The sequence below is a fragment of the Heterocephalus glaber genome, unplaced genomic scaffold, assembly GCF_053883595.1.
Source record: "Heterocephalus glaber isolate CG9 unplaced genomic scaffold, H.glaber_assembly_v1.0 deba00001465, whole genome shotgun sequence".
Lineage (NCBI taxonomy): Eukaryota > Metazoa > Chordata > Mammalia > Rodentia > Bathyergidae > Heterocephalus > Heterocephalus glaber.
This window is the reverse complement of record NW_028258312.1, coordinates 25,707,676-25,730,871: the sequence shown is the minus strand read 5'-3', so window position 1 is coordinate 25,730,871 and position 23,196 is coordinate 25,707,676. Positions and strand designations below refer to the sequence as shown.

The window sequence follows — 23,196 nt, the reverse complement described above, 5'->3', positions numbered from 1 at the left end:
TAAAAGACATTATAATGCATTTAATTTTAATTCATAAAGATATAAGAAAAATGTATCTCTGTTTCTTTTTTTCTTTCTTCTCCTTTCAAGTATGCAATGTCAAATATTCCTTCCCTACCCTGGAGAGTTCCTAGGTATATCAGAAAGAAATTTCTGCTACTTTCAGATAATAGAATAGTCTTGTCAGTCTTACCACACCAAAATTTCCATTTCATGTTCATCTCAAAGATTGCTTTCTGTGTCTTCCTTCTCCTAGCTCTGGCTGAGGCCTGACCCATCCTTGGAGACCTGCAGCAAGGTAAGAAAATGTTCTGCAATTTACCTATTTTTCTCAGCTCTTGCATTTCTCTGCTGCTAGTCACTCTTCTGTCTGCTTCTTCCAAGACTGAAGTTGGAATGAGTGATGAGGAATAAAGGAGAACAAAATGTTTATTTCACTAGTGCCATCGATATCATGCTTTCTTGGCTACTAGGTTTATTTCCCGGCAGATGTTCAGACAGTATCTCTCACGTATGAGGCACTTACATGTCTTTATGAAAATGTGTCCTACCTCCACCCTGCTGGAGCTGGGAGCCTTCCCTTACAGCTCCATGACATGAAGCGATCCCACCACTCCCTCTGTGGCTGACCGTCCACCCTGGCCAAACAGCCCATCTTCTTCCTGGTCTTGCACCATTGACCCTGCAGACAGTCATTTTTTAAGACAACTACAGACAAGTTGTTTTTTGTGACATCTACTAAGTCTCTGGAGAACAATACAGGAACAACGTTGTTTTGCCCCACAATGGGCAAAATGGTGAGGTGGTAGCCACTGAAGTATCTTTTATCAAGTATTTTCTATTTGGAGTTAAGTAACTAGATTTCATAACTTCAAACTTCCAGGGAAACAAGGCAAATGTTCCAAGAGTTTTCCCACCTTGTTTTCTCTGGTCTTATAATTCAAGCATCAGTGTAGGATTAGTAGTTTCAGTGTGGTTCATTTGGTTGTGCTTCACAGATAAAAATGCATCATTTACAAATTGGAGGCATGAGAAATCCTGAATTGGAGGTGCTGTCTTTCCAGCTGCACATGCTCACTTCACTGTGTCACTTTCTGTAATCGCTTCAATATTTCATTATACTATTACATCCGTTATGATGATCTGTGATCAGTGACTTGATGTTATACTGTAATTACACTGCAGTTATCTTGGAATTCTATTCAATTACACTGTAACTGTAACAGCCCATATGGATGCAGTTTACTTGTGCTCTGTAAATGGAGCAACAAGCCTCCGAAAAGGTTTACAACATGACATACTGAGTATTTTAAACCCCAAGAAAAGTGTTTTAGTCACTTTGTTGCTAGGACCCAGAACCCAACACCCACAACTTAAAGAAGGAGAGGGTTACTTTGTCTCACAGTGTCAGAAGTTTCAATTATTGCAGGCTGAAATCCAGAAATGGCATGTGGAAGGAAGAGCCTGGGGAAAGCTGCTTGTACCATGGAAGCCAGGAAGCAGAGAGCTAAGGAAGGCACCAGAAGTGAGAGGAAGTCTTCCGATCACAACCCCAGTGGTCCACCTTTTCAGACCACACCTCACCTAATAGCACTTTCTGCCCTGAACTCTGCAGTGAATGAATTCACTGTGTCACCATGAACCAATCACCTTCCAGAAGGCCACCTCTGAACACACGAGCCTTTTGGTGCAGCACCTAGATTTAAGCCACGACAAAAGGTAAACTGAAATGGATTCAGGACATTGAGGAAGCCACAACAGCACAACTGAGACACCCATGAAAGAGGACCTTGAAAACTGCTTCAGAAAGTGCCAAGAATGGTGGGGTAAGTGTGTTCAAAGCAGGGGCAGTGTTTTTGAGGATGATTAACAGCAATGTGTGACTTACCATACATTTTTTTTAAAAAGTAAGTATTTATTGTATTTTTCTATTGTATTTTATTGTTGATAGTTAAATATAGAAGTACTAAAGCACTATAGGAATGGTTGCTAAGTTATGGGGAATACTTAGAGAATGTATAAAATTCAGATTTCTGTGGTGGAATCCAGAAATGTGAATTATTTACATTCACTTTAGGTAATTCCGATGAAAGTAGTCTGTGCCCCTCATTAAAAACTATGTACCATGGGCTTTACTCATTTATTCACAGAAAGTCAGAATTAACTCTAGAGCATTTTTAAAGCATTTTTTCTAGTGTGGCTAACATATTTTCCCCCTAAATTCATCACCTATTTTCTTCTGAAAAACTTATGCAAAAATAAAACTGGATTTAGCATGGACAGAAAATGTTTTGCTTTTTTAAAAAAGAGTAAGCAGCATTGCTCTCCAGAGGGAGGATCAAAATTCTTCTTCATTTATTTACTCTGCCTCAGTTATATACCATGGTAGTGACTTAAATTCTCTATGTCTACATTTTTCTCTCCAAATTACTTTTGTTTTTTTTGAGGCAGGGTCTCCCTTTGTAGTTCAGGCTGGCCCTGAACTCACTATGTAGCCCAGGCTGGCCTCGAAGTCGAAGCGATCTTCCTGTCTCAGCCTCCGGAGTGCTGGGTTTACAGGCATGAGCCACCACACCCAGCTCAAATTACTACTTTTGAGGTGTCTATATATGACTTTCCTGGAATAAATCTGAGCATGATGGAATAATAATAATTTAGATTGCTGCACTAACATGCCTGCATAGGGCTAATGTTGTATTATTTAAACACTTCAAAAACCTAGTAGATTATTAGCTTCCTAGGTTTGAAATTCTTTACCAATATTCCTATGTTTCCCTTTTCTAAATATTTTTACTAAGTATTATATTATGCTGCACATGTACCTGCATTCATTCATTTATAGATGGGTTTCCTTAAGCAGTGGTATATTAGTGATCTCACTCTACACCACGAGATAGAAACTATGCATTACTTTCCTTTCCAAGAAAACGAAATTGATGCACAAAATGATTGTTTACTATAGCTGAAATTGCAGCAGAGGGGTATACTTGCCTTATTAAGATGAAATTTCTGGTTTTATTTATTCTGGTAAAAAAAAGCACTCTATTCCCAAATAAAGGATTAGTCTAGGGACTTGGCACATCAGTGCTGCAATATCAAGTAGGGAAGTGAGCAGGTTGAATATTATAGCTCACTGTTTATATTGGTTTATCTGTAGATAGGAAAAGTGAAAACTTGGAGAAAGTATTAGTTCACATTAAAAGGTAAAACACAAAGAGGCCACTGTCAATTCACGGTATACTTGTTGATTTCCAAATAACAGCCCTGTCTCTGGAGTCATTAAAACTATTGTTTTCCTGAAAAGAGCCCAGGGTTCTTTGCCTTCGAAGCTGAATAAACCTGGTGCACCACCTTGCTGCTTTTTATGAGACAGTGTCCTCAAGGTTTTTGTTCTTTGCATTTTTAAAAAGCTATCACAGGTTATCTCTGCTACTTTCTTTACAAAAGGATGTAGGCGCACATATTTAGTAAAATTGCTAAGTTATAAACCTAGTAAATACTTCAATTTCCTGTACTTAATATGTCTCAAGAATACTTCTTTGAAAGAAATAGGTATGATTAGTTAACATTTATTTGCATATTTTTTTCAAAATGATCACCATTCCTTCAAGATACAGTATTTTAAAAAATTCAAATGGACTAGATAATCTTAATCTAGAAAATATATAAATACTAAATTTTCTAATCAATGGATGGAAGGTGATATAGAAATTTAAAGTACTACTTCACTATCTTTCAGGGAAAAATCAGTGCTACACCAGTGAGACATCCATAGATGGCTTTATATCTAGACATGCAGATAGTTTTCCCCACCTGCACTCTTCCTCAACAGGCTGAAAAATGCCCATTTCCTGTTGAGGTTGTCTGGGGCACAGCTGATATGAAGGAAGCCTGAAAATGGATTTGTCTCGGAAGTAATAGACTAGTGATGCCCAGTAAGCACTCTATTACAAACTGGAAGGAGAGCACACAGGACTAAACTCTCTAAGCAGCATGGATTCAGTTACACTTATGGAGCATTTAGGGAACAGCATGTGTTCTCACAAACCATGCTGTTCTATTATCATGGGGCTAGTAGGATTGCTAAGGAGTGCTAACTGTGAAATCTAAGTGCTTTAAGAATGTGCTTTTGATAGAGTTTCTGAAATCACATGTTGTACTATTCAGCTTCTGACTAGTTGATGAACACAGTTACCTGATACCTGCAGATTAAAGGAGTACTAGTTCAAGTTGGCTCATGGTTTCAGGGCAATCAGTCCATGGCTGATTGGCTCCAAGTCAGGAACATCACGGTGGAAGGTTGAGGCAGAGCAGAGCTGTTTAGTTCACAGAGGTGGGAGGCAGACCAATGGAATACTGCCCAGGAAGAAAGGATGAGGGAGCTGATAGAGACCCCAAGGTCACCCAGACTCCAGACCACTCAGAAGTGGGCTCCACCCATCCATTGGGAAGTTACTAAAGCCAGTTAAGTTGACACTAACCCAAATCATTACACATACTCTGGTGTCCCCATTTGGTAACTGCTCTTCCAAGAATCCTATAAACTCTTAAAGATCCTTGGTCTTTTGTTTTTCTGCAGTTTATTTTACAAGGTCATTCAAAGCGTGGAAATCACAAGTATTGTATGGAGATTACTGGTGATTAAAAACTGTTTTATTCTCCTCGCGGGGTCCCAGGCCGGGCTCTCCCGGCCTTCGTCCTCCCGCCGCCGGGGGCGCTGTGGGCCGCTGCGGGCTTGTGCGGACGCCTTGGCGGCAGCCGCTCCCCTGCCGGGAGCTGGCGGCCGGGCCCAGGGAGCCACCGCCCGAGATCGTACCGCCGCCCTGGCTACAAAAGACCCCACAGCTGTAGAGAGAACAAACTTGCTAAACATGGCTAAACTGAGCATCAAGGGACTCATTGCATCTGCCCTGAGCTTCGGTCGCCCTTGCAGCAGTTCTTTGTCGTCATGGAGCACTGTCTGAAACACGGCCTCAAAGTAAGAAAATCTTTTTTGAGTTACAACAAAACCATCTGGGGCCCTTTAGAACTGGTGGAAAAGTTGTACCCAGAAGCAGAGGAAATAGGAGCCAGTGTCCGGGATTTACCAGGTCTTAAGACCCCGCTGGGCCGTGCCCGGGCCTGGCTGCGGCGGGCGCTCATGCAGAAGAAGCTGGCCGACTACCTGTGCTGCTTGATCATTCAGCGGGATCTCCTGAGTGAGTTCTGAGTATCATGCCCTGATGATGGAAGAGGAGGGAGCCGTGATCGTCGGGCTGCTAGTTGGCCTGAATGTGATCGATGCCAATCTGTGTGTGAAGGGAGAGGATTTAGATTCCCAAGTTGGAGTGATTGATTTTGCCATGTATTTAAAGGATGAAGAAGATATTGGAAACAAAGAAAGAAATATTCAGATTGCTGCCATCTTGGACCAGAAGAATTATGTTGAAGAATTAAATAGACAGCTCAACAGCACGGTCAGCAGCCTGCATACAAGAGTTGACTCGTTAGAAAAGTCAAACACTAAGCTGATTGAAGAGTTAGCAATAGCAAAGAGTAACATCATTAAGCTCCAAGAAGAAAACCATCAATTAAGAAATGAAAATAAGCTGATTTTAATGAAAACACAGCAGCACCTGGAGGTCACCAAAGTGGACGTGGAGACTGAGCTGCAGACATACAAGCACTCTCGGCAGGGGCTGGACGAGATGTACAACGATGCCCGGCGGCAGCTTCGAGATGAGTCCCAGTTACAGCAGGAGGTGGAGAATGAGCTGTAGGTACAAGTCAGTATGAAGCATGAGATCGAGCTTGCCATGAAGCTGCTGGAGAAAGATATCCACGAAAAACAAGACACTCTGATAGGCCTTCGCCAACAGCTAGAGGAAGTCAAAGCCATCAACATAGAGATGTATCAAAAGCTGCAGGGCTCTGAAGATGGCTTGAAAGGAAAAAATGAAATAATCGCCCGACTAGAAGAAAAAAACCAATAAAATTACTACAGCCATGAAACAGCTGGAACAAAGATTGCAGCAAGCAGAGAAGGCGCAAACAGAAGCGGAAGGCAAGGATGAGAAGTATTTGCAGGAGTGTCTCAGCAAGTCGGCCAGCCTGCAGCAGCGCATCACGCAGAAGAAGAGGCAGCTGGTGCAGCTGGAAACCGACCTTAAGATTGAGAAGGAGTGGAGGCAGACACTTCAGGAAGACCTTCAAAAGGAGAAGGACGCCTTATTTCAGCTCCGGAACGAGACCTAACAGATCATCAGTTTTAAAAAAGAATTCCTTAATCTCCAGGATGAAAATCAGCAGTTGAAAAAAATGTATCATGAACAAGAACAAGCTCTTCAAGAACTCGGCAACAAACTTAGAGAATCCAAACTGAAAATAGAAGATGTAAAAGAAGCTAACAAAGCCTTGTAAGGACTGGTTTGGCTGAAGGATAAAGAAGCAACACATTGTAAGCTTTGTGAAAAGGAATTTTCACTCTCTAAGAGAAAGCACCACTGTAGGAACTGTGGGGAAATCTTCTGTAACGCCTGCTCTGACAATGAACTGCCTTTGCCTTCCTCACCAAAGCCGGTGCGGGTCTGTGACTCCTGCCATGCGCTGCTCATTCAGAGCTGTTTGTCCAGCCTGCCTTGAGTGGAGCTGGCCCTGCACCTCTAGAGCTCCTGTGACCCATCGAGGTCATGTGACCACTTGGACTCATCATGCAGACAGCCCTTCCTCAGCAGCTGAGGCGGCGTTTGTACCATGCATCTCTGTAAACTCAAAGCACCAAGAAACAGGCTGACTTGTTACTAACTTGCCCACTGCTACCAGGAGTCCCCTACAGCATGTTGAGATGACTTTGTGTAATTATTACATGGGATAACCTCGTAACCCTAAGCACCACAAGGCCACACAACGTGCCCTGCACACTCTTGCCCTATGTTGCCAAGGCCTTCTTACAGTAAGACTACAGATTGTCATTCCTGTCCAGTTGGCATTTGATGGTGCCTGAAATTCTCCTACTGCACTTTAAAGCTTTGCAACTATCAAAGACTGGAACCAAACACTTTTAACAAGTATTAACATTGCAATTCCACAGATTGGTTATTCTGGTAAGATTCCAATTTATCTGCTTCTCTTCCCCTTTTCTCTTTTGCAATAATAGAAAAGGCTAGAATTTTATGCTACAGAATTTCCTTTGGCTCTTTCTAAAATCAGTCACTATTGTGCTTGCTGATACCTTTTTTTTAACCTTAAGTCAGTTGCAGATCTTCTCATATGCTGACTCTTAATGGAAAGGGGGTACATAAACCTGTGGGGGGGGCCTTGACAGCAGGGAATGACAGGTTTATATTCCCTAGTAAACACCTATTCCCTGGCACACACCTGTAATCCCAGCATTCAGGAGGATCACAAGTTTGAGCCGAGCTTGAGCAACAGTTAATGAGACCCTATTTCAAAAACAAAAACAACAAAAAATATATAAGAAATAAAAACAAAAGGACTGGGGATGGAGCTCAGTGTGAAGGCCCTGGGTTCAATCTCTTCCACTGGAGTGGGGGTGGGGATGCTCTTCTCTATAAGCATTTAAAACAAGGAAAAAACTGAAATGTTTCCCTTGGCATGACACAGGATGGCAGCTGACAGATGTTAGTTACACTGTTAGGAAGCATTACTGAGATGACCTGCTGCAGAAGTCCATGCCCCACATCCACAGTAGTTCCATCTGGCAGACACCTCTGCTCATCAGGGTGTTGGCTAGATGCTGTGCTTTCTGTCCTACCACAAGATAGACAACCTATTTCAGGTCGATTCAGTGAACACTAAGTTATATTGCCTATAGCACTAGAATTCAATCTGTAATCACTGTTACCCTGTATGATCACTTAAACATTACCATTCAGGGTTTTATTTTTAGCCATGCCCTTTAACTTTGTGAACCTTCTAAAAATATCCTACAGAAATTACGCATTTCTAAGTGCTATATTCAGTAACAATTAATGTGTCCCTGCCCTCTAAGTATTTATTCTGCAGGCTCTCTTCCTCATGAGTATATACACTGAGATTTAAAATTACTTAACTTTCTAGATTGCCAAAGTATAAAATCACTATTTTACTTAAAGATCTATTTTTTCCAGAACCCATACATTTTCAGTCAGTTTTTAAGGTCAACTTAAGGTATATCTGACTTCAGTTTCTAGATGGTCTTTCTTGAATACTGACAGATGTCAAGAGGTAATTATATTCTTGAACCCTTTTGTATCAATGGAATAGATTAACATTTTTATGATCCTTGAAAACTGTGTAAATGAAATTTTCAAATAGGTGTTATGTATTTCAAACAAATTTTAAAATGTTTAAATTCCAATTTACTTCATTTAGCATGTAAACTATGATTATGTAGTTATGCTTTATTTTTTTTTTTCTTTTTTGGTACCGGAGATTGAACTCGGGTCCTTGCGCTTGCGCAACAGGTGGTGAAACCAGAGCTAAATCCCTGGCCCATTTTTTTTCTTTTTGAGACAAGGTCTCACTAAGTTCCTAAGTTGCCCATGCCGGGCATGTGTGATCTTTCTGCCTCGGCCTCCCAGAGTCCTGGGATTACAGGTGTGTACCACCACACCAGGCCTGTACTGTTTTGGTCAGCTTTTCTGGCTTAAGAGCCAGATACTAATATAGACTTTACTGCTTAAAAAATATTTTATAGCCAGGAATGGAGGCATAAGACTGTAATACCAGCACTCTGGGAGGCTGAGGCAAAAGGGTCACAACTGGGGGCCGGGGATCTAGCTCAATGGTTCCACTGCCTGCAAGGACCCAAGTTTAATCACTGGTACCAAAAAAAAAAAAAGAGTGTCACAAGTTCAAACCCAACATGGGCAATTTTGTGACCCTGTCTAAAAAAAAAAAAACCACCAAAAAGCAGCTGTTGATGTAGTTCAGTGTGAGTCTCCTAAGTTCAATTCCCCAGGGCCACAAAAGGAAAAAATAAAAACAAAAATAACAACTTTCATAATTCTTATTTTGTGGTTATGGACCAAGCACCACTATTGCTTTTAATGATAAATGTATATACCGTTCCCTTTATCTAGCCAGTACTACTACAATGACACTGTCATGGTGCCAATGAATTACAAATTCCTTTATCTTGTAATGTTTTAAAAATGTGAATTTTATAAATAAGTAAAAATTTGAAAAGTTAAAAAAAAACACTTTTATTTACATTGATTAGATGTCAATATTGTTTGAGCATGTAATGAGAAGGTAATCATGGTAATTTAAAAATTTCTATTGTTTTGCACTTATGTTACCTCTGAGGGGCATTGTTAGATTCCCCTTAATTTTAAAAAAAGTGTCAATTGAAGCAAATTATACATTTCTTATGTGTTATTTATGTAGTTGGGTGCACTAGTGTTTGGTGCATATATATTTGTGATTATCATGTCTTCTTCTTGGATTGTTCCCTTTACAAGGATGTAGTGTACTTCTTTGTCTGTCTTAGTGTTGGTTTGAAATCCACTTGATCTTCAAAGAGGATAGCTACTACTGGTTTTTTGTGGGTTCCTGTCCCATGGAGTATTGTTTTCCACCCTTTAGCTTTCAGTCTATGAGTTTCTTTTTGAATTGTGTTTTTTGTATGCAGTACATTGTTGGATCTTGCTTCTTGACCCATTCTGCCAGTCTATTTCTTTTGATTGGTGAGTTGAGACCATTAACATTGATGGTTATAACTGATATGTATTGAGTTATCATTGTCATGACTTTTTCTTTTTGTTGTATTCTTCCCCTTTGCATTTAATTTCTTCTCATGCCCAACGGATTCCTTTTGCTGTGCTTCCTAGGGTTGTGATCCTCTTTGTCTTTTCCTAGGATATTGTCTAAAACTTTTTGGAGTGCTGGTTTGGTGTTCATGAAGTTCCTAAAGTGCTCTTTGTCATGAAAGTATCTTATTTCTCCATCCATTTTGAAAGATAGTTTTGCAGGGAACATCAATCTGGGTTGGAGGCTGTTTTCCCTTAGGGCTTGGAATACATCACTCCAAGCTCTTCTTGCCTTGAGGGTTTGCATTGAGAATTCTGCTGTGATTCTGATGGGCTTTCCTTTGTATGTGATTTGTTTCTTTTCTCTAAATACTTGTAGAACTTTGTTCTTCTGTTGTGTTTCTGGAATCTTAACAATTATATGCCTATGTGTAGATTTTTTTTTTTTATCAAGGCTATTTGGAGTCCTATATGCTTCACTTATCTGCATGTTAAGTTCTTTTCCCCTCCTTGGGAAGTTTTTTGCCATCACTTCTGTGAACAGATTTTTTATGTCGTCTGCACTCTCTCCTGTTTCTTCATTGACCCCAATCATTCTTATGTTATTCTTCTTTGCATCATCTAGCAGCTGCTGGATTGATTTCTCCTTTTCCCTTACAATTTTAAAGCAATTTTTCTTTTCCTGGTCACTGATTGCAATCTTATCTTCTATATGTGAAAGTCTATCCTCACATTGGCTCATTCTGCTGTGTACTTTCAATGGAGTTTTAATCTCCTGGAAATCTGTTTGGATCTGTTTGATGGATTCCATCATGTTCCTCAGCTCCTCTATTTTTTTTATCTGTGTCCTCTCTAGATTTATTAATCATATCTTGCACTATGGTCACAATTTCTGCTGTTATGTGAGAAATTATTTCTGATTTCATTTTTTCCAGATCCTCTTTTGTTGTCAGTTCAGGGAGTCCAGGTGGTTGAGTATCAGATTGTTCCATCTCATTTCCCTTTGGGATTGCTGTAGGTGATCTGGAAGTCTGGTTTTGAGGCTTGGTTTCGTGTCTTCTCATTTTGACGGGGTGGGGCAGTGCTGCTGGTGCCTGCACGGTTCTCCTCTGTGCTGGGAGCAGTCTCTTATGTGTTATTAATAAATAGTGAACTTTTAACATGAAATTTAAGGGAAAGAATGGCAACTAACTTGAGAGGAGAAAAAGAAAATTATGATTTAAGAATAATAAAATTTAGAATATTGTTTAGGACTCTTTTTTCTACCCTGTCTCTACATAATTATAAATAAGTTTTGTTTAGCTGTAAGTGTTTTCTAACAAAGAATAAAGCTTTTGAAACCATTTTTAAGGGCCCTTCCTAACACAGCTAAGTACTTTAGCTCTTACTAATATGCTGAATTTTAAAAGTTTTTGCTATCTTTAGTTATATGCTATTTATACAACTAAAAGAACATTAAAATGAAAAACTGAAGCAAGAAAAATTACCAGCTGAGAATTGTGCAGCTTATATTTTCCCTTTAGAAATTCCAATATTGAGTTGGACTTGGAGTCACATGTCTATAATCTCAGCTATTCAAAAGGCTGAGTCAGAAGTTCAAGACCACCTTTGGCCAACAGCAAGACCTTATATCCAAACAAAACAAAGAAACCAAAACCACAGAAATTATAATTTTGTATTATTTTATGTTATTTTACTGCATACTTCCATAACACTATTTCTATTCTGTTAAATTTTACATGCCCAGTTTGATTCCCATTCAGATAGACTTAGTGCCTGTAACCATTTATTTCAGTTTACATAACTCCAAGGTCAAATAAATGGAATTGGAACAATTTGTAGGACATCACTTTTTTGTCATTTAGAATACTTTTTGAAGTGAATTTAAAAAGGGGGAAATTATGATAGTAGATTTAAAAATGAATAAAAGTTAAACATATTGGTGAAAAATACAAGTAAACCTGTACTGAATTTTTAAAATCTAAATTTATTATTTGTGGCCACACTTGGTAACACCAATTTCTTTTGGAGGTATATTTAGTATAGCCTTTCATAGATTATCATTATGTTTATGCTCAAGGAGTTTCTAACCCATAGTTCTTTCATAACTTTAAAATAATTCAATCTGATGTAGTTGAAAATTTGTTAAATTTCTTGCTGAGGTGGTCAAAACTTAGAAGAATAATACTAAATATGTGTTCACTTGCTCACATTTGAGTATATTTGAGATTGATATGTAACACACTCAGAGTACCAATTCCTATCTTATCTGTAGAAAATGATCTTTGACCTGTATTTGTAGCTTTCTTGACAACATATATATTTTTTAATTCTCATAACTAAAAATCTTGTATTTTAGATTAATTTGAGGAGCATATAAAGCTCAGTAAAGCCAAAGTATATGCTGAGGGTCAGAAGGTTGGCCTGGATCCATGTGAGAATCTACACTCCTCTCTGCCACACGTCATTCCATAGGCTCTCCCACAGAAAGGTCTTAAATATGAACGTTTTTATTCTACTAACTTATTATAATAGCTTTAAATATTTCCAGAGAACTGCTATCTTTGTATTCTAGCCCAACTTAACCCAATTACTCTGCTTATTTTCCCTGAGTTTTACTTGGCCTCTTTTTTCTCAGCTCCCTTCTTATTTACCAGTAGGTAATGTTTATGGTGATAATGTATTTGTAAAATGTCAAGGGATCTGGAAAGTTCTCAAACACCTAAATATCATCAAGAAAGGATAAATTTTTATTTTCAAACAACAGGCTATATATATATCCTGGCATTGTACAATGTTTAAATACAAAATGACGTATTACTTCTTAAAGTAAAAGTATTACTTATAACTACATAAACTAGTTCATTAAGTGAAGCATTTGTTTTGTGAGGTAAAACTTAAGTTTTATTAACAATAAAAAATACAAAGACAAGAGCTTGATCAGCATATGAATATGTTAGAAGAAAGCTAACTTACAATACATACTTGTGGAAGCTGAATTTTTGAAGCATAATTAAAATCAAAAGTTCCACAGATATCTTGTTGTACTCTTAGGATTATATTTCTTCCAAATATAAGCTTTCTGGAAAACAAGAAAACTCCACATTGATGTTAGCTTTCAAAAACACATTACCACATAAACTTTAAAAAATGGCAATTTGATTGGGAAAGCTTTTGCCTTGAGTTAGCTACATGGAACAGTACAATAATAGGTACCCAAAATGCCAGTGTATCTTTGCATATTCACTTTGAAGCTAAGACATAGTCTATTTTTAGATGATGGTGTTGCAGATCTCCACTTCTGTTCAACCAACATAATGTGCCTGCTCTACACCCACACTGAAAATAATGTGTGGTAGGGCATGAGGATTTAGAATTAATCCCTTTTGATTACATAGTGTAGAAAAACTGGTTGATTGCAATTCAAAGAAGAACTAAATCCATTTGTTCCTTCTCTCTTAATTGGACTGTTTGGGTTCTTTTGTATACTTTAAAACAATGAGCTTATTGTTGAACAGGTAGGGCAAAGATAATCAATTAATTAGTTTTGTGCTTCTATAGCGAAGACTCTAGCAGAGAGAAGGCTGTTTGATGTGACAAGGATGAGATGAGGAAGATGGGAAAAGATATTTTACAACATCTATTTATTCAGAAATGCACTGCAAGACCAGCCTGTTGAGGATGAACAGTTACTTTACTGAACAGTCTCCCGAATCATATCTAAGTTTTCAGTAGTATGCTAGGTATAGAAGATAATTAATAGTATAAGAAATATTCAGAACCTAATAGATTTGCAAAACACCAGTAGGTATAATATAACTTTCGGCCATAATTTTTGTATCTTGAATGCATCTCAGTTGGAATGCAGGCTATTTTTCTAGCTGTTAAATAGAGCACATTTTGAATCTTGGTAAAGTGACTATCCTTACAGTACAGATCCCTTTTCGCATGTAAATTTTCAGAGTATGTATTGTTTATCTCCATGGGCCACCACTTCTCTTATCTACTCCACATGGAATACCGAACAGTAATACTGAGGGGAGATGTTTACTGATGTGTGTTATATCAAGTTTCCATGTTTCAGTCATCACCCCTCCCTAGCTTTTCTTGTTAAAATCAGGGGCCAGAGCCACGGGAGCCCCGTTGGACACTTCCACCTGCTCACTCTGACCCTGAGTCAAGCTACTGAGCTGTGGTGGGCTCTGGTCTTGCTCCTTCAGTGTAATTCATCTCTCTGGCTAAAGAGATCGATTTCTTCATTCATGTACCCTCGGTTTGAAACTTGAACATACTAGGACTCTTCCTCTGTGTGTTGAAAATTCAAGTTGGCAAACTCTAATTGAATGGTGTCATTCTGAGAACTGAAATCTTCATACATGGGAAGAAGCATGAATTGTGATGAAACGTGTGTGTACTCACAGAGAAAGAAGGGCTCACTGGCTATTGTGATTATGCGCTCTAGGGAGCCATTTGAAAACCTGGGGAATGTTATTACTGATGGTAGCAGTAAGGATACTTTATACGGCAGTTATTTTCTAAGGACACTAAACTTCTTTCCTTCCCTTTGAGTCCTTGCCATAATTTTGTCTTTTTTCTTCCCTTTTAGGAGCAATACCCACTATTTCCCCAATCAATATGCACTATATGGCTGAAGGGAATCTCTTTATTATGTGTTGAATTTTAAAGCTAATAACTTCCAGAGGAGGAAAATGTCTGATGTTTGTTATTTTTTACTTGCTGAAAGTTCTGATTATTATGGAGATAACTATATTTGTCTTTGGGAATATTTCAGTTCCTAAGGAAATGTTTCAAAGTGACGGGCTGCAAGGTTGTGCCAACCTTGGTCTTGTAAGTTATGTCCTGACAAAGCTAAATGAAGCCGACTTCTGGAGCTTAAAAATGGTAGAGGTACCACAACAAGTGGAGCACTGCATGCATGTCACATGTTTTTATTTTTTCTTCTTCACGGGCCTTCTGCAATGCCTTTGCTGACTTCTGGATGCCACTGTAGGATTTTAATAGTCCCAGTTTCTGGCACAATTTGTGTTTTGTTGAAGTGTCAGACCTGGTTTAATGGGGACTAAAACTGTGCAACTAGTCAGGTGCAAAACAGCCTGGGGGATAGCAGAGAATGTAGGCGAATGGAGATTGTTATGACAGACTTTCACTTATAGCCTCAGTTTACGTATTCAGATCCCATAGTCTTTCAAAAACAACAATGAAGTAAACCCAATAATCAAGTGCACGAATGTAGTTCCTTATGTGGTTCATTTGCATGTGGATAAGAAGGCATTTGAAGCAGGACATGATCACCTTAGTAGATTAATAACCAAGCCAGTGCTTTAATAGCGTCAAAGAGGAAAAGATCCTTCCTCAGGAATTATTGCTTTTATAAAGGCAACAACCTTGTCCAATGTTGGCCAGCAAACACCTTCGGGTGAATAAATTATGATTGTGAATGGCCACAGAAAAAAGGCCTGCAGTGGGTAGTCATAAGCTCATGACAACAAGAGGACACTGTCATTTGTTGTACAAATGCAAAGGGAAAAATGACATTAATAAATCTTAGTAAGTTAGTCTTAGCAGAGATAGGTCAAGCAGGGAAATCTGGAACTACACAGATCTCCAGATTATCTTTACTCAGATAATAATGGGATATATAACTTATTGTGAATAATGCGGTTTCTAATTATTCTCATCTTCTATCTCTACTTTGTTTTTCTCTGACTACCAAATGTATACTTTTTGGCTTAAATTATCTCTAGATTTTACATTTAGTCTAGTCAGTCCTATATGTCTTTATGTTTAGTGCTATCCAAAGGCTATTCCATTGGCTATTTATCCAGAATTTAAACGTGTAGCTCAAATATAGGGACTAGATCACAAAGTTTTACCAAATAAGTAATATACATAATGAAATGAAACAATATAAGAAACTGGACTGCTTTCTAGAAACAGAGTAAAAAAATCATAATCCATAGAATTTTCTGAGTGTATTTTACCTGCCACAAAAGGCTATATATATATATATATATATTTTTTTTTTTTTTTTTTTCCTACTGGGGATCAAACTCGGGTCCTTGCACTTGTGCAGAGAGGCTATATTTTTATATCTTAAACTGTGTCATGCTTTTATCATCTTTCTTACTGTAATTAAAAATAACCTCAGCAACAAGTTCAGAAATATCCTTTCAAAGGCATATTTACAATGCGACTTCTATTATATAGTTTCCCCACATTTACTTGATATAGGTTTATCAAAGGCATTTGCATTTCACCTTAATTTGCAATCATGAGTAACTTTACTATAATAAATATTTATAGGAAGCCAGGGATTTAGCTCAGTGGTGCTGGCACCTGCCTCGCAAGTGCAAGGTGCTGAGTTTGATCTCCAGTACCAAAAAAAAAAAAAAAAAAAAAAAAAGAAGATAAATTTGTAGGAATAAAGCTCTAACTTTACATATGATCTTTGATAAAAAGCCAGAGAAGTGATAAAGCTCTAGCTTTGTAATGTCAATGGATTGAACCTGATGTGCTTTACTAACTTCAGAAACCAGTTGTATTGTTAAGGTAGCGATCATCTGTATTTAACAGATGATAAAATTGGCAAGCCATGCATAGGAGCGTTTCCACTTAAAAAGGTGTAGGATGAGTCAAACACAGCTGTGAGGATGTTACAATTAGTAACTTCTGCCTTAGTTACGGATGCCTGCATAAATGTACACTCAAGAAGCAGCCTTGAGAAGATGGGTTGTATCTCTTTTACTTTTAATCATTATTTTTTGCTTTTAGTACTCTATAGTAAAAAAGTTATTTGGTAACTACTCATTAAACAAATGAATAAAAGTTTACGCTTTACATGTGTGTGAGAGGTGTGGCTTGGAAAAGCATAAATTTATCAGAAAGACAATGATTATCATATAGCTGAATGCAAAGAAAACATCTGGAACATTTTTTAGACATTCCAGTGTTCCAGTATTTCAGGGAATGTAATTCCTCTCAAATGAAATTATTTTTCTTATCATGCAGTATTTGTTTCCAAAATAATACTATATCATTGGCTAGATTTTGTTTTTTGTACAATAACCCTAAGCCTCCACTTCCTTCACGCAGGCTTTCCATTTCTCCAACTTCACCCTTTGAACATCTAATTGAATTCTGTCTGTACCTCCACAGCAATACTCTCCTCTTTCCAGTTTCTCTTATTATTTTATAATTTCATATTCGCCTATATTTTATGTATGCTATTTACCCTCCTAGACTGATAGCTCCTTAGAAATATGATCTACATTTGTTTCATCTTGTTATCCTGGTAGCACTTCGCAGCATATACTAGCAAGTCACCAACACTGAATGGATAAATAAATCATTAGCGGTTTATTAAGTATCTACTCTGTACACAGAAGTGTGTTAAACCTTGAGGACAGAGGGAGAGGGAGAGGGAGAGGGAGGCCTGAAGGAGGTGTGCACATATAGAAAAATGTAACAGTAAGCCTTCACATGTTCACGATTTCTAACAATTAGCTTGTCATTCTTTATACTTAAGATTTCATTTTTACAAAATTCATTTGCTGAAGTTCAACTTCTAAAATACACTTTATGGAAGTAGTTGCATACTTTTCATTTTTGACATGAACCCCATTCAAATTACAAAGTTATGAAAACCGAAGAGGCTTGGAACCTTCCTTAGACCCGGCAGGAACCTTCTCCCCAGCTGGGTGCCCTCTGCGCTTCAACTTTGCCCCCCCCACCGCCCATAGAAAACAGTGGGTACGTGCAACGCTACCCACCCTGAGGCAGGCCTCCGGGCAGCACTGGGCCTGAAGCACACAGGTTTGCAAGGTAAATGACCCACATGTGACTCCGAAGCACACTAAGCAAGCACGCCCTCTCAGTACCCAGACCCCGAGCTTTGAAAGTACAGTACTAGCAGGGTATGTGGGGGAAGAAAATCTACACAGTTCTCTTTGGTATTATCTTCCCGATGGTCAGCAAACAAAACAATTTAAAAGCAGCCGTTATGATTCTCCTTTTATGTTTTTTCAACATTCTGTCCTTGCTTGGTTCTAGGTAATGAAGTATTTTACAGGACACTACAGCACCAAGAACTAATACAGATATGAGCTTCGCAGCGACTGCGGGAAGCAAAGCAGCAGCAGAGAAGAGCAGAACTTCGGAGCTGGCCTCTCCCCTGCCCCTGCTCTGCGCACCCACACGTTTCCCTTAGAGAGCGCTGTACTTGGACCCGATGTCTGACTTCTCGACATTATGTAACAGATTTTCATCTGTACTTAGAATTTTTAAAAAACTATATTTTAGATGACAGGTGTTTTAAGATTGGAGAATATTGATGTGTGGGAGGGAATTTGTCTCTTTTTTTGCACCCTGCAGCTAAACGCTGGAGGCATCCGCATCCGCAGCTGAACGGTGCCAGCGACTTTGAGAGGAGACCAATGTGTGCACACCCGGGCCGCGAGCAGCCGTCTCCCATCTGCGTGCACGACACAGACCAGTGGACGACACAGACCAGTACACGACTGCGGACACAGGCCTTCTCCACAGGGAACCCATTCCTGTGTTTGCAGAAAGTAAAATTTCTCAACCTTGTTATCATGCTTCATATTTCAGGATTTCTGATATTTGGATAATGCAAGCAAACACTCCACACACTTAATGTGATGTTGCTTCTTCTTTTGTCAAAAAGCTGTCATAATGGAAGCTAAATTGGTGACATTTTAGGATAGAAAAGAAATTATAAGTACACATATGAGTGATTAGTTTGGCTTTCTCTTCTGGTCCTCTCATTCTTACACACACACACACACACACATATATTCTACTGTATTTCCAGGACGATGGAAACAGTAGTCTGCTCTCCTTTACATAAAACAAATCTGCTTTAAAAAATATGTAAATATTGTAAATAGATGAAGGTGATTGCTACTTAGGCAATATTATTATTATTATTATTATTATTTATTTATTTATTTATTTATTTACTTATTGGTACCGGGGATCAGACTCAGAACCTTGAGCTTGCAAGGCAGGTGCTGGAACCACTGAGCTAAATCCCTGGCCCAACGCAATATTATTTTTAATTATTTAAATAAGTGAATCTTAGGTAAAAGAAACTTCAATTTATCTTTGCTTTTTAAGTATTTCAAGTTATCTAGATCATGTTTTGCAAGATGTCATTGCTTAGTTGCAGGACTGCTTCTTAATGTGTTTATGTGATTCAGCTGCAAACTAGGATCTGAGAGTTAAGCACATATTAGGGTTACAGATTGTCTTTTGACTGGAATGGATTTAAATGCAGAAGTAATTAATAAATTGCCAGTTTCTATGCTTCTGTAACAAGATAAAACATTTTATTACTCCACTGATGATTTTTATTTTCTTGTTTGAAATATTTAATAAGAAACACTAAAATCAATTCCAATGGTAACAAAAGTTTAATCTCTTCAAGGCAGAATGAGTTAAAATTTATTTGCTGAAAATAGGAGTATTATTTGAGATCTTTGTGTGTGTGTGTGTGTGTGTGTGTGTGTGTGTGTGAGAAAGAGAGAGAGAGAGACAGAAACAGAGACAGAGAGGACAATTAGTGTATTTCATACCCATAAAATCTGTTAAGAGCAAAATATACGATAAATTCCAAGCAATACTTAATGAATTAAATTAAAATCTTTCAATACACAGTGTTCAGTCACATGAAATCAGTATAGTTTAAAAAAAACTTACAAGAAAAGTGCTTTAAATATCTTAAAATAGCACAACTTGTAGCAAGTATATAATTTGTGAAGTAATTGGGTAATTAATTGACAAAAAATGTTGATCAGTGCACGAAGCCTGTCCATCTTTCAAAATTTGGAGCTTCTATGGCATATGGCAGAATGTAAATGAATTTCTTTTCTGTGCCTTTGAATGTTAATTTTACACTTATTTTAGTTCATCCAATTTGTAATGATAAAGATAAATTTGAATTCTGAGGGGATTTTTTTTTAACTTAATGCCCAGTTCATATTTCTTGTCTCTTCAAAGTTAGTACAAAGTCTTGAGGAATATCACCTGATATTTTAGAATATCTTCACCTTTCTTAAATCTCTTCTACTAGTGTTTTCTTCCCTCAGTCTTTTGGCAGTGTAGATTATACCTTCAGCAAAATGATTCCAGTCACAATACACTTTGACTGTCTCAACCTGTATCATTTATTATGTATTATTTTCTGTCAGACATACTACAAGTCTTCACCTCATCCTTGCCCTTATGTTCCAACCTTTGGTGCTGCTATGCTTATGTCTGAAATGACTGTGGTCCTCCAACTACCTAGAATCTGCCTTCTGTTACCTTTTTCCTCATCACCCTCTGATCACCCTTCAATGCCCTACTCAAACAAACTTCTCTGAAACAGCATCTCTTCCACAAATTGAATTGATCCCTCTTTCCTTTGTGCCAGAGATCTTTTCTGATGAAGTGTCCTCTTGTCTAGATTAAATGTTACTCAAATGGGAAGGTCGAGTAACCAGTTTGCATTGTCAGTATGGAGCACACTGGCTGAAATATACTCAATAATGCTAATAGATTTTGAAAATTCTTTGCTTGAGAAATCTTGGTGATCCTCCAATAGGAACTGACACTAAATAACACTAGAATAAAACATAATAAAATAATAAAATATAAGAATAAACCATAATAAAAAGTAAGCAAAAATATTTTTTGTCATGGTAACTAGGTAAGTTATTTTCTTTTTTTTTTTTTTTTTTGGTACTGGGGATCTAACTCAGGACCTTGTGCTTGCGAGGCAGGTGCCGGAACCACTGAGCTAAATCCCCGGCCCAAGGTAAGTTATTTTCTTTTCTCTAAATTAGTAAGTTGACATGACTTCATTACTCACTGATTTATAAGTATACATCTTCTGCCTGAATTTTATAACCAAAAGACAGAGGTCTAGCCAGAATTCTGAATTTACTAAGAGTGACCATGGGAAAATTACTTACATTTGCTTTTCTTCTTTGTAAAGTAGGGAGAATAAAAAGAAATACCAGCCATAGAGGTTGGTGTGGGAAGCACATGCTATAATATATGTGAAACTCACAGGATAGTGCTTTTTCATTCATTAAGCATTATCTATTATTATCATCATTGCTTTTGCTCTTCTTTTGAAATTTCTTGTTTTTACTGTGTTGGGTCCTAAGTTTTGCTTTGCAGTGAAACGTAATTTAAATAGTTAAATGATCTGCCTTCCCTTGGCAGTAGAGTTGACATCTACCCAAATTTTACATTATTAGCACTCGTTAATGTAGAGAAACTTTAAAATTTAATCTAAGATTTTTTCACTGATAAATCCAACTGGTAGTTTCAGTGATACCCAATTCAACTGGTTTAATTTGGAGTCACTGAGTTCCACTCTGAATAAACTCACAGTTTTGCTCCCGTTGTTAGAGTCAAATTTACATCTTAAGAAGTTTAAGAGTTATTATACTTTTTCCTTTTCAAATACCACTTATGTAATATTTTCCATGTTATGCACACAAAGATAATACCACATTATAGTATCACTTCCACAAATTGATAACTGCTTTGTTTTCCACATTAGCACTGGCAATAAAATGTTTAAGTCAACAGATGATTTCTTATCTTTTGATGTTACAGTTTTGATCGTAAGTGTCTCCTCACATTTCATGTATTGAAAGCTTGGCCCTCATTGTAGCAATTTTCAGAGATGGGGCCCTTGGGAAGTGATTACATCATGAGGATTTATCCACAGTTTAATGGGTTTAGGGAAAGGGTTTTGTTGTAGAAGTAAACTCTCTTTGCTTCTTGGACACTATGAGGTGAACAACTTTGCTTCTCCATGTACTCCTCACCACAATGATTTGCTTTGCCATGAACCCAAAGTAATGGAGATGAGGAACTATGAATGGAAACATCTGAAACTGAGCTAAAATAAATCTTTCCTCATTCTAAATTGCTTTTCTCAGACTTTTTTCACAGTAACAAAGAGCTGACTAATATGGAAAATTGGTGCCTAGAACTGGGATGAAATGCAGTGACACAAATATAATTGTGTTAATTTGATTGGCTTGCGAGATGCCAAGGGATTAGTAAAGCACATTTCTAGGTGTGTCTGGGAGTGTCATGGAGGCACAAACTTGGACTCTACATCTTGTCCCTTGCCCCTCTCTCTCTGGTATCTTCCCCTGCTCTGGTTCCTGGCCACCATGAACTAAGCATCTTTGCTCTCTCATGGTCTTTCATTATGAGTTTGGGCCTTGGCGCCAGTAATCATGGATGAATCCTCTGAAACCAGAAGCCAAATTAAACCTCTCCTCCTTACATTGTGGGTGTCAGGTACTATGTTGTAGGAGACCAGATAATGAGGATCAAAACCTAATTGACCTTCTCTGCAAGCACAAAAGAGAAAAAACAGATGGTTGTTCCTCCTTTGGCAATGTGCAGGTGTGCTAGGACATTGCAAGTTCCAGGGAAGCGTCAATACAACTGAGATTTGGATGTTTACCTGGAAACATGCTGTAGATAACAAGAGGCAGATGAATCTTCTCTTAACCTAATTGCTTACTTCTTTGTCTAAGTGAATAAAAGTGAGGTGAGCCAAATGCTCAGGACCCTTTGTCCACTGGAGGCAAGAGCCCCTGTTCCCCTCATTCTAAATTATCTCTGTGCTGGTGTCTTTAATCTCCCTTCGCCCTTTCTGGTTAGTCGTTCTAGCAGGCTGGTCCCCTGCCCTGTGTATCAGCAATGAGAAAGCTGACTAATCCAAAGCCATTTTTGTTACATTCTGGCAAAACTCATCTACATTTTTTCCTTGCCCTGAGACTTGGCATGAAGCTGAACTTATAAGTGATAGACTAATACATCTGACAAAGGTAATTTCAAGGCAGTACACCATTCAAGCTGTGGGATAGGTGTTGCTTGCTGTCTTTAGATTTACAGTGAAAATCAGGAACAAAAAACATTGTGGAAAAAAATTGAAATAACTTGCATTATGGCCAGAAGAGAAGCCTGTGTAAAACTGTCACAAAGGAGGGTATGATTGCTAAAGAGTTTAGTAGCATTAAAATAAGCCCAGTACTTTGCACAGGACAATAGGAAAACTATCTTGAGGATATCTGAGGAATTGGCTAGGTCCCACTGATTTCAACCTCATGGATGCAAAAGTATAAATTGGTTTTAAAAGAAAAGAGCTTTAGTTCACCCCATTCATGTATGCATTGCCACTGATGGAATTATTTCCCCAGGATGATCCATTTGGGCCCTCAGAGGTCACTGTAGTCATATGTCAAGGGGGCCCAGCTATTGCTCCCACTGGCAGCAGACCTTGTGTTGTCCAAGCGGTGCTGATTTTGCAGGCATACAAAAAGCAAGAGTTGTGTGAGTGTGAAGTCTTCCACTCAAATTTCAAAGGCAGTGTGAGATGTCAGAGACCCTGCAAACAGTTCCCAAAATG

General features: G+C 38.2%; 1 pseudogene across 1 annotated transcript; it reads left to right on the top strand.

Annotated features, from left to right (window-relative positions):
• The first annotated feature begins 4,766 nt into the window (after nucleotides 1–4,766).
• Nucleotides 4,767–18,631, top strand: LOC101714454 (RUN and FYVE domain-containing protein 2 pseudogene; annotated as a pseudogene). The gene is made up of 3 exons (XR_015438998.1): nucleotides 4,767–7,082; nucleotides 17,802–18,001; nucleotides 18,123–18,631. The product of XR_015438998.1 is annotated as an RUN and FYVE domain-containing protein 2 pseudogene (transcript).
• The last annotated feature ends 4,565 nt before the right edge of the window (nucleotides 18,632–23,196 follow it).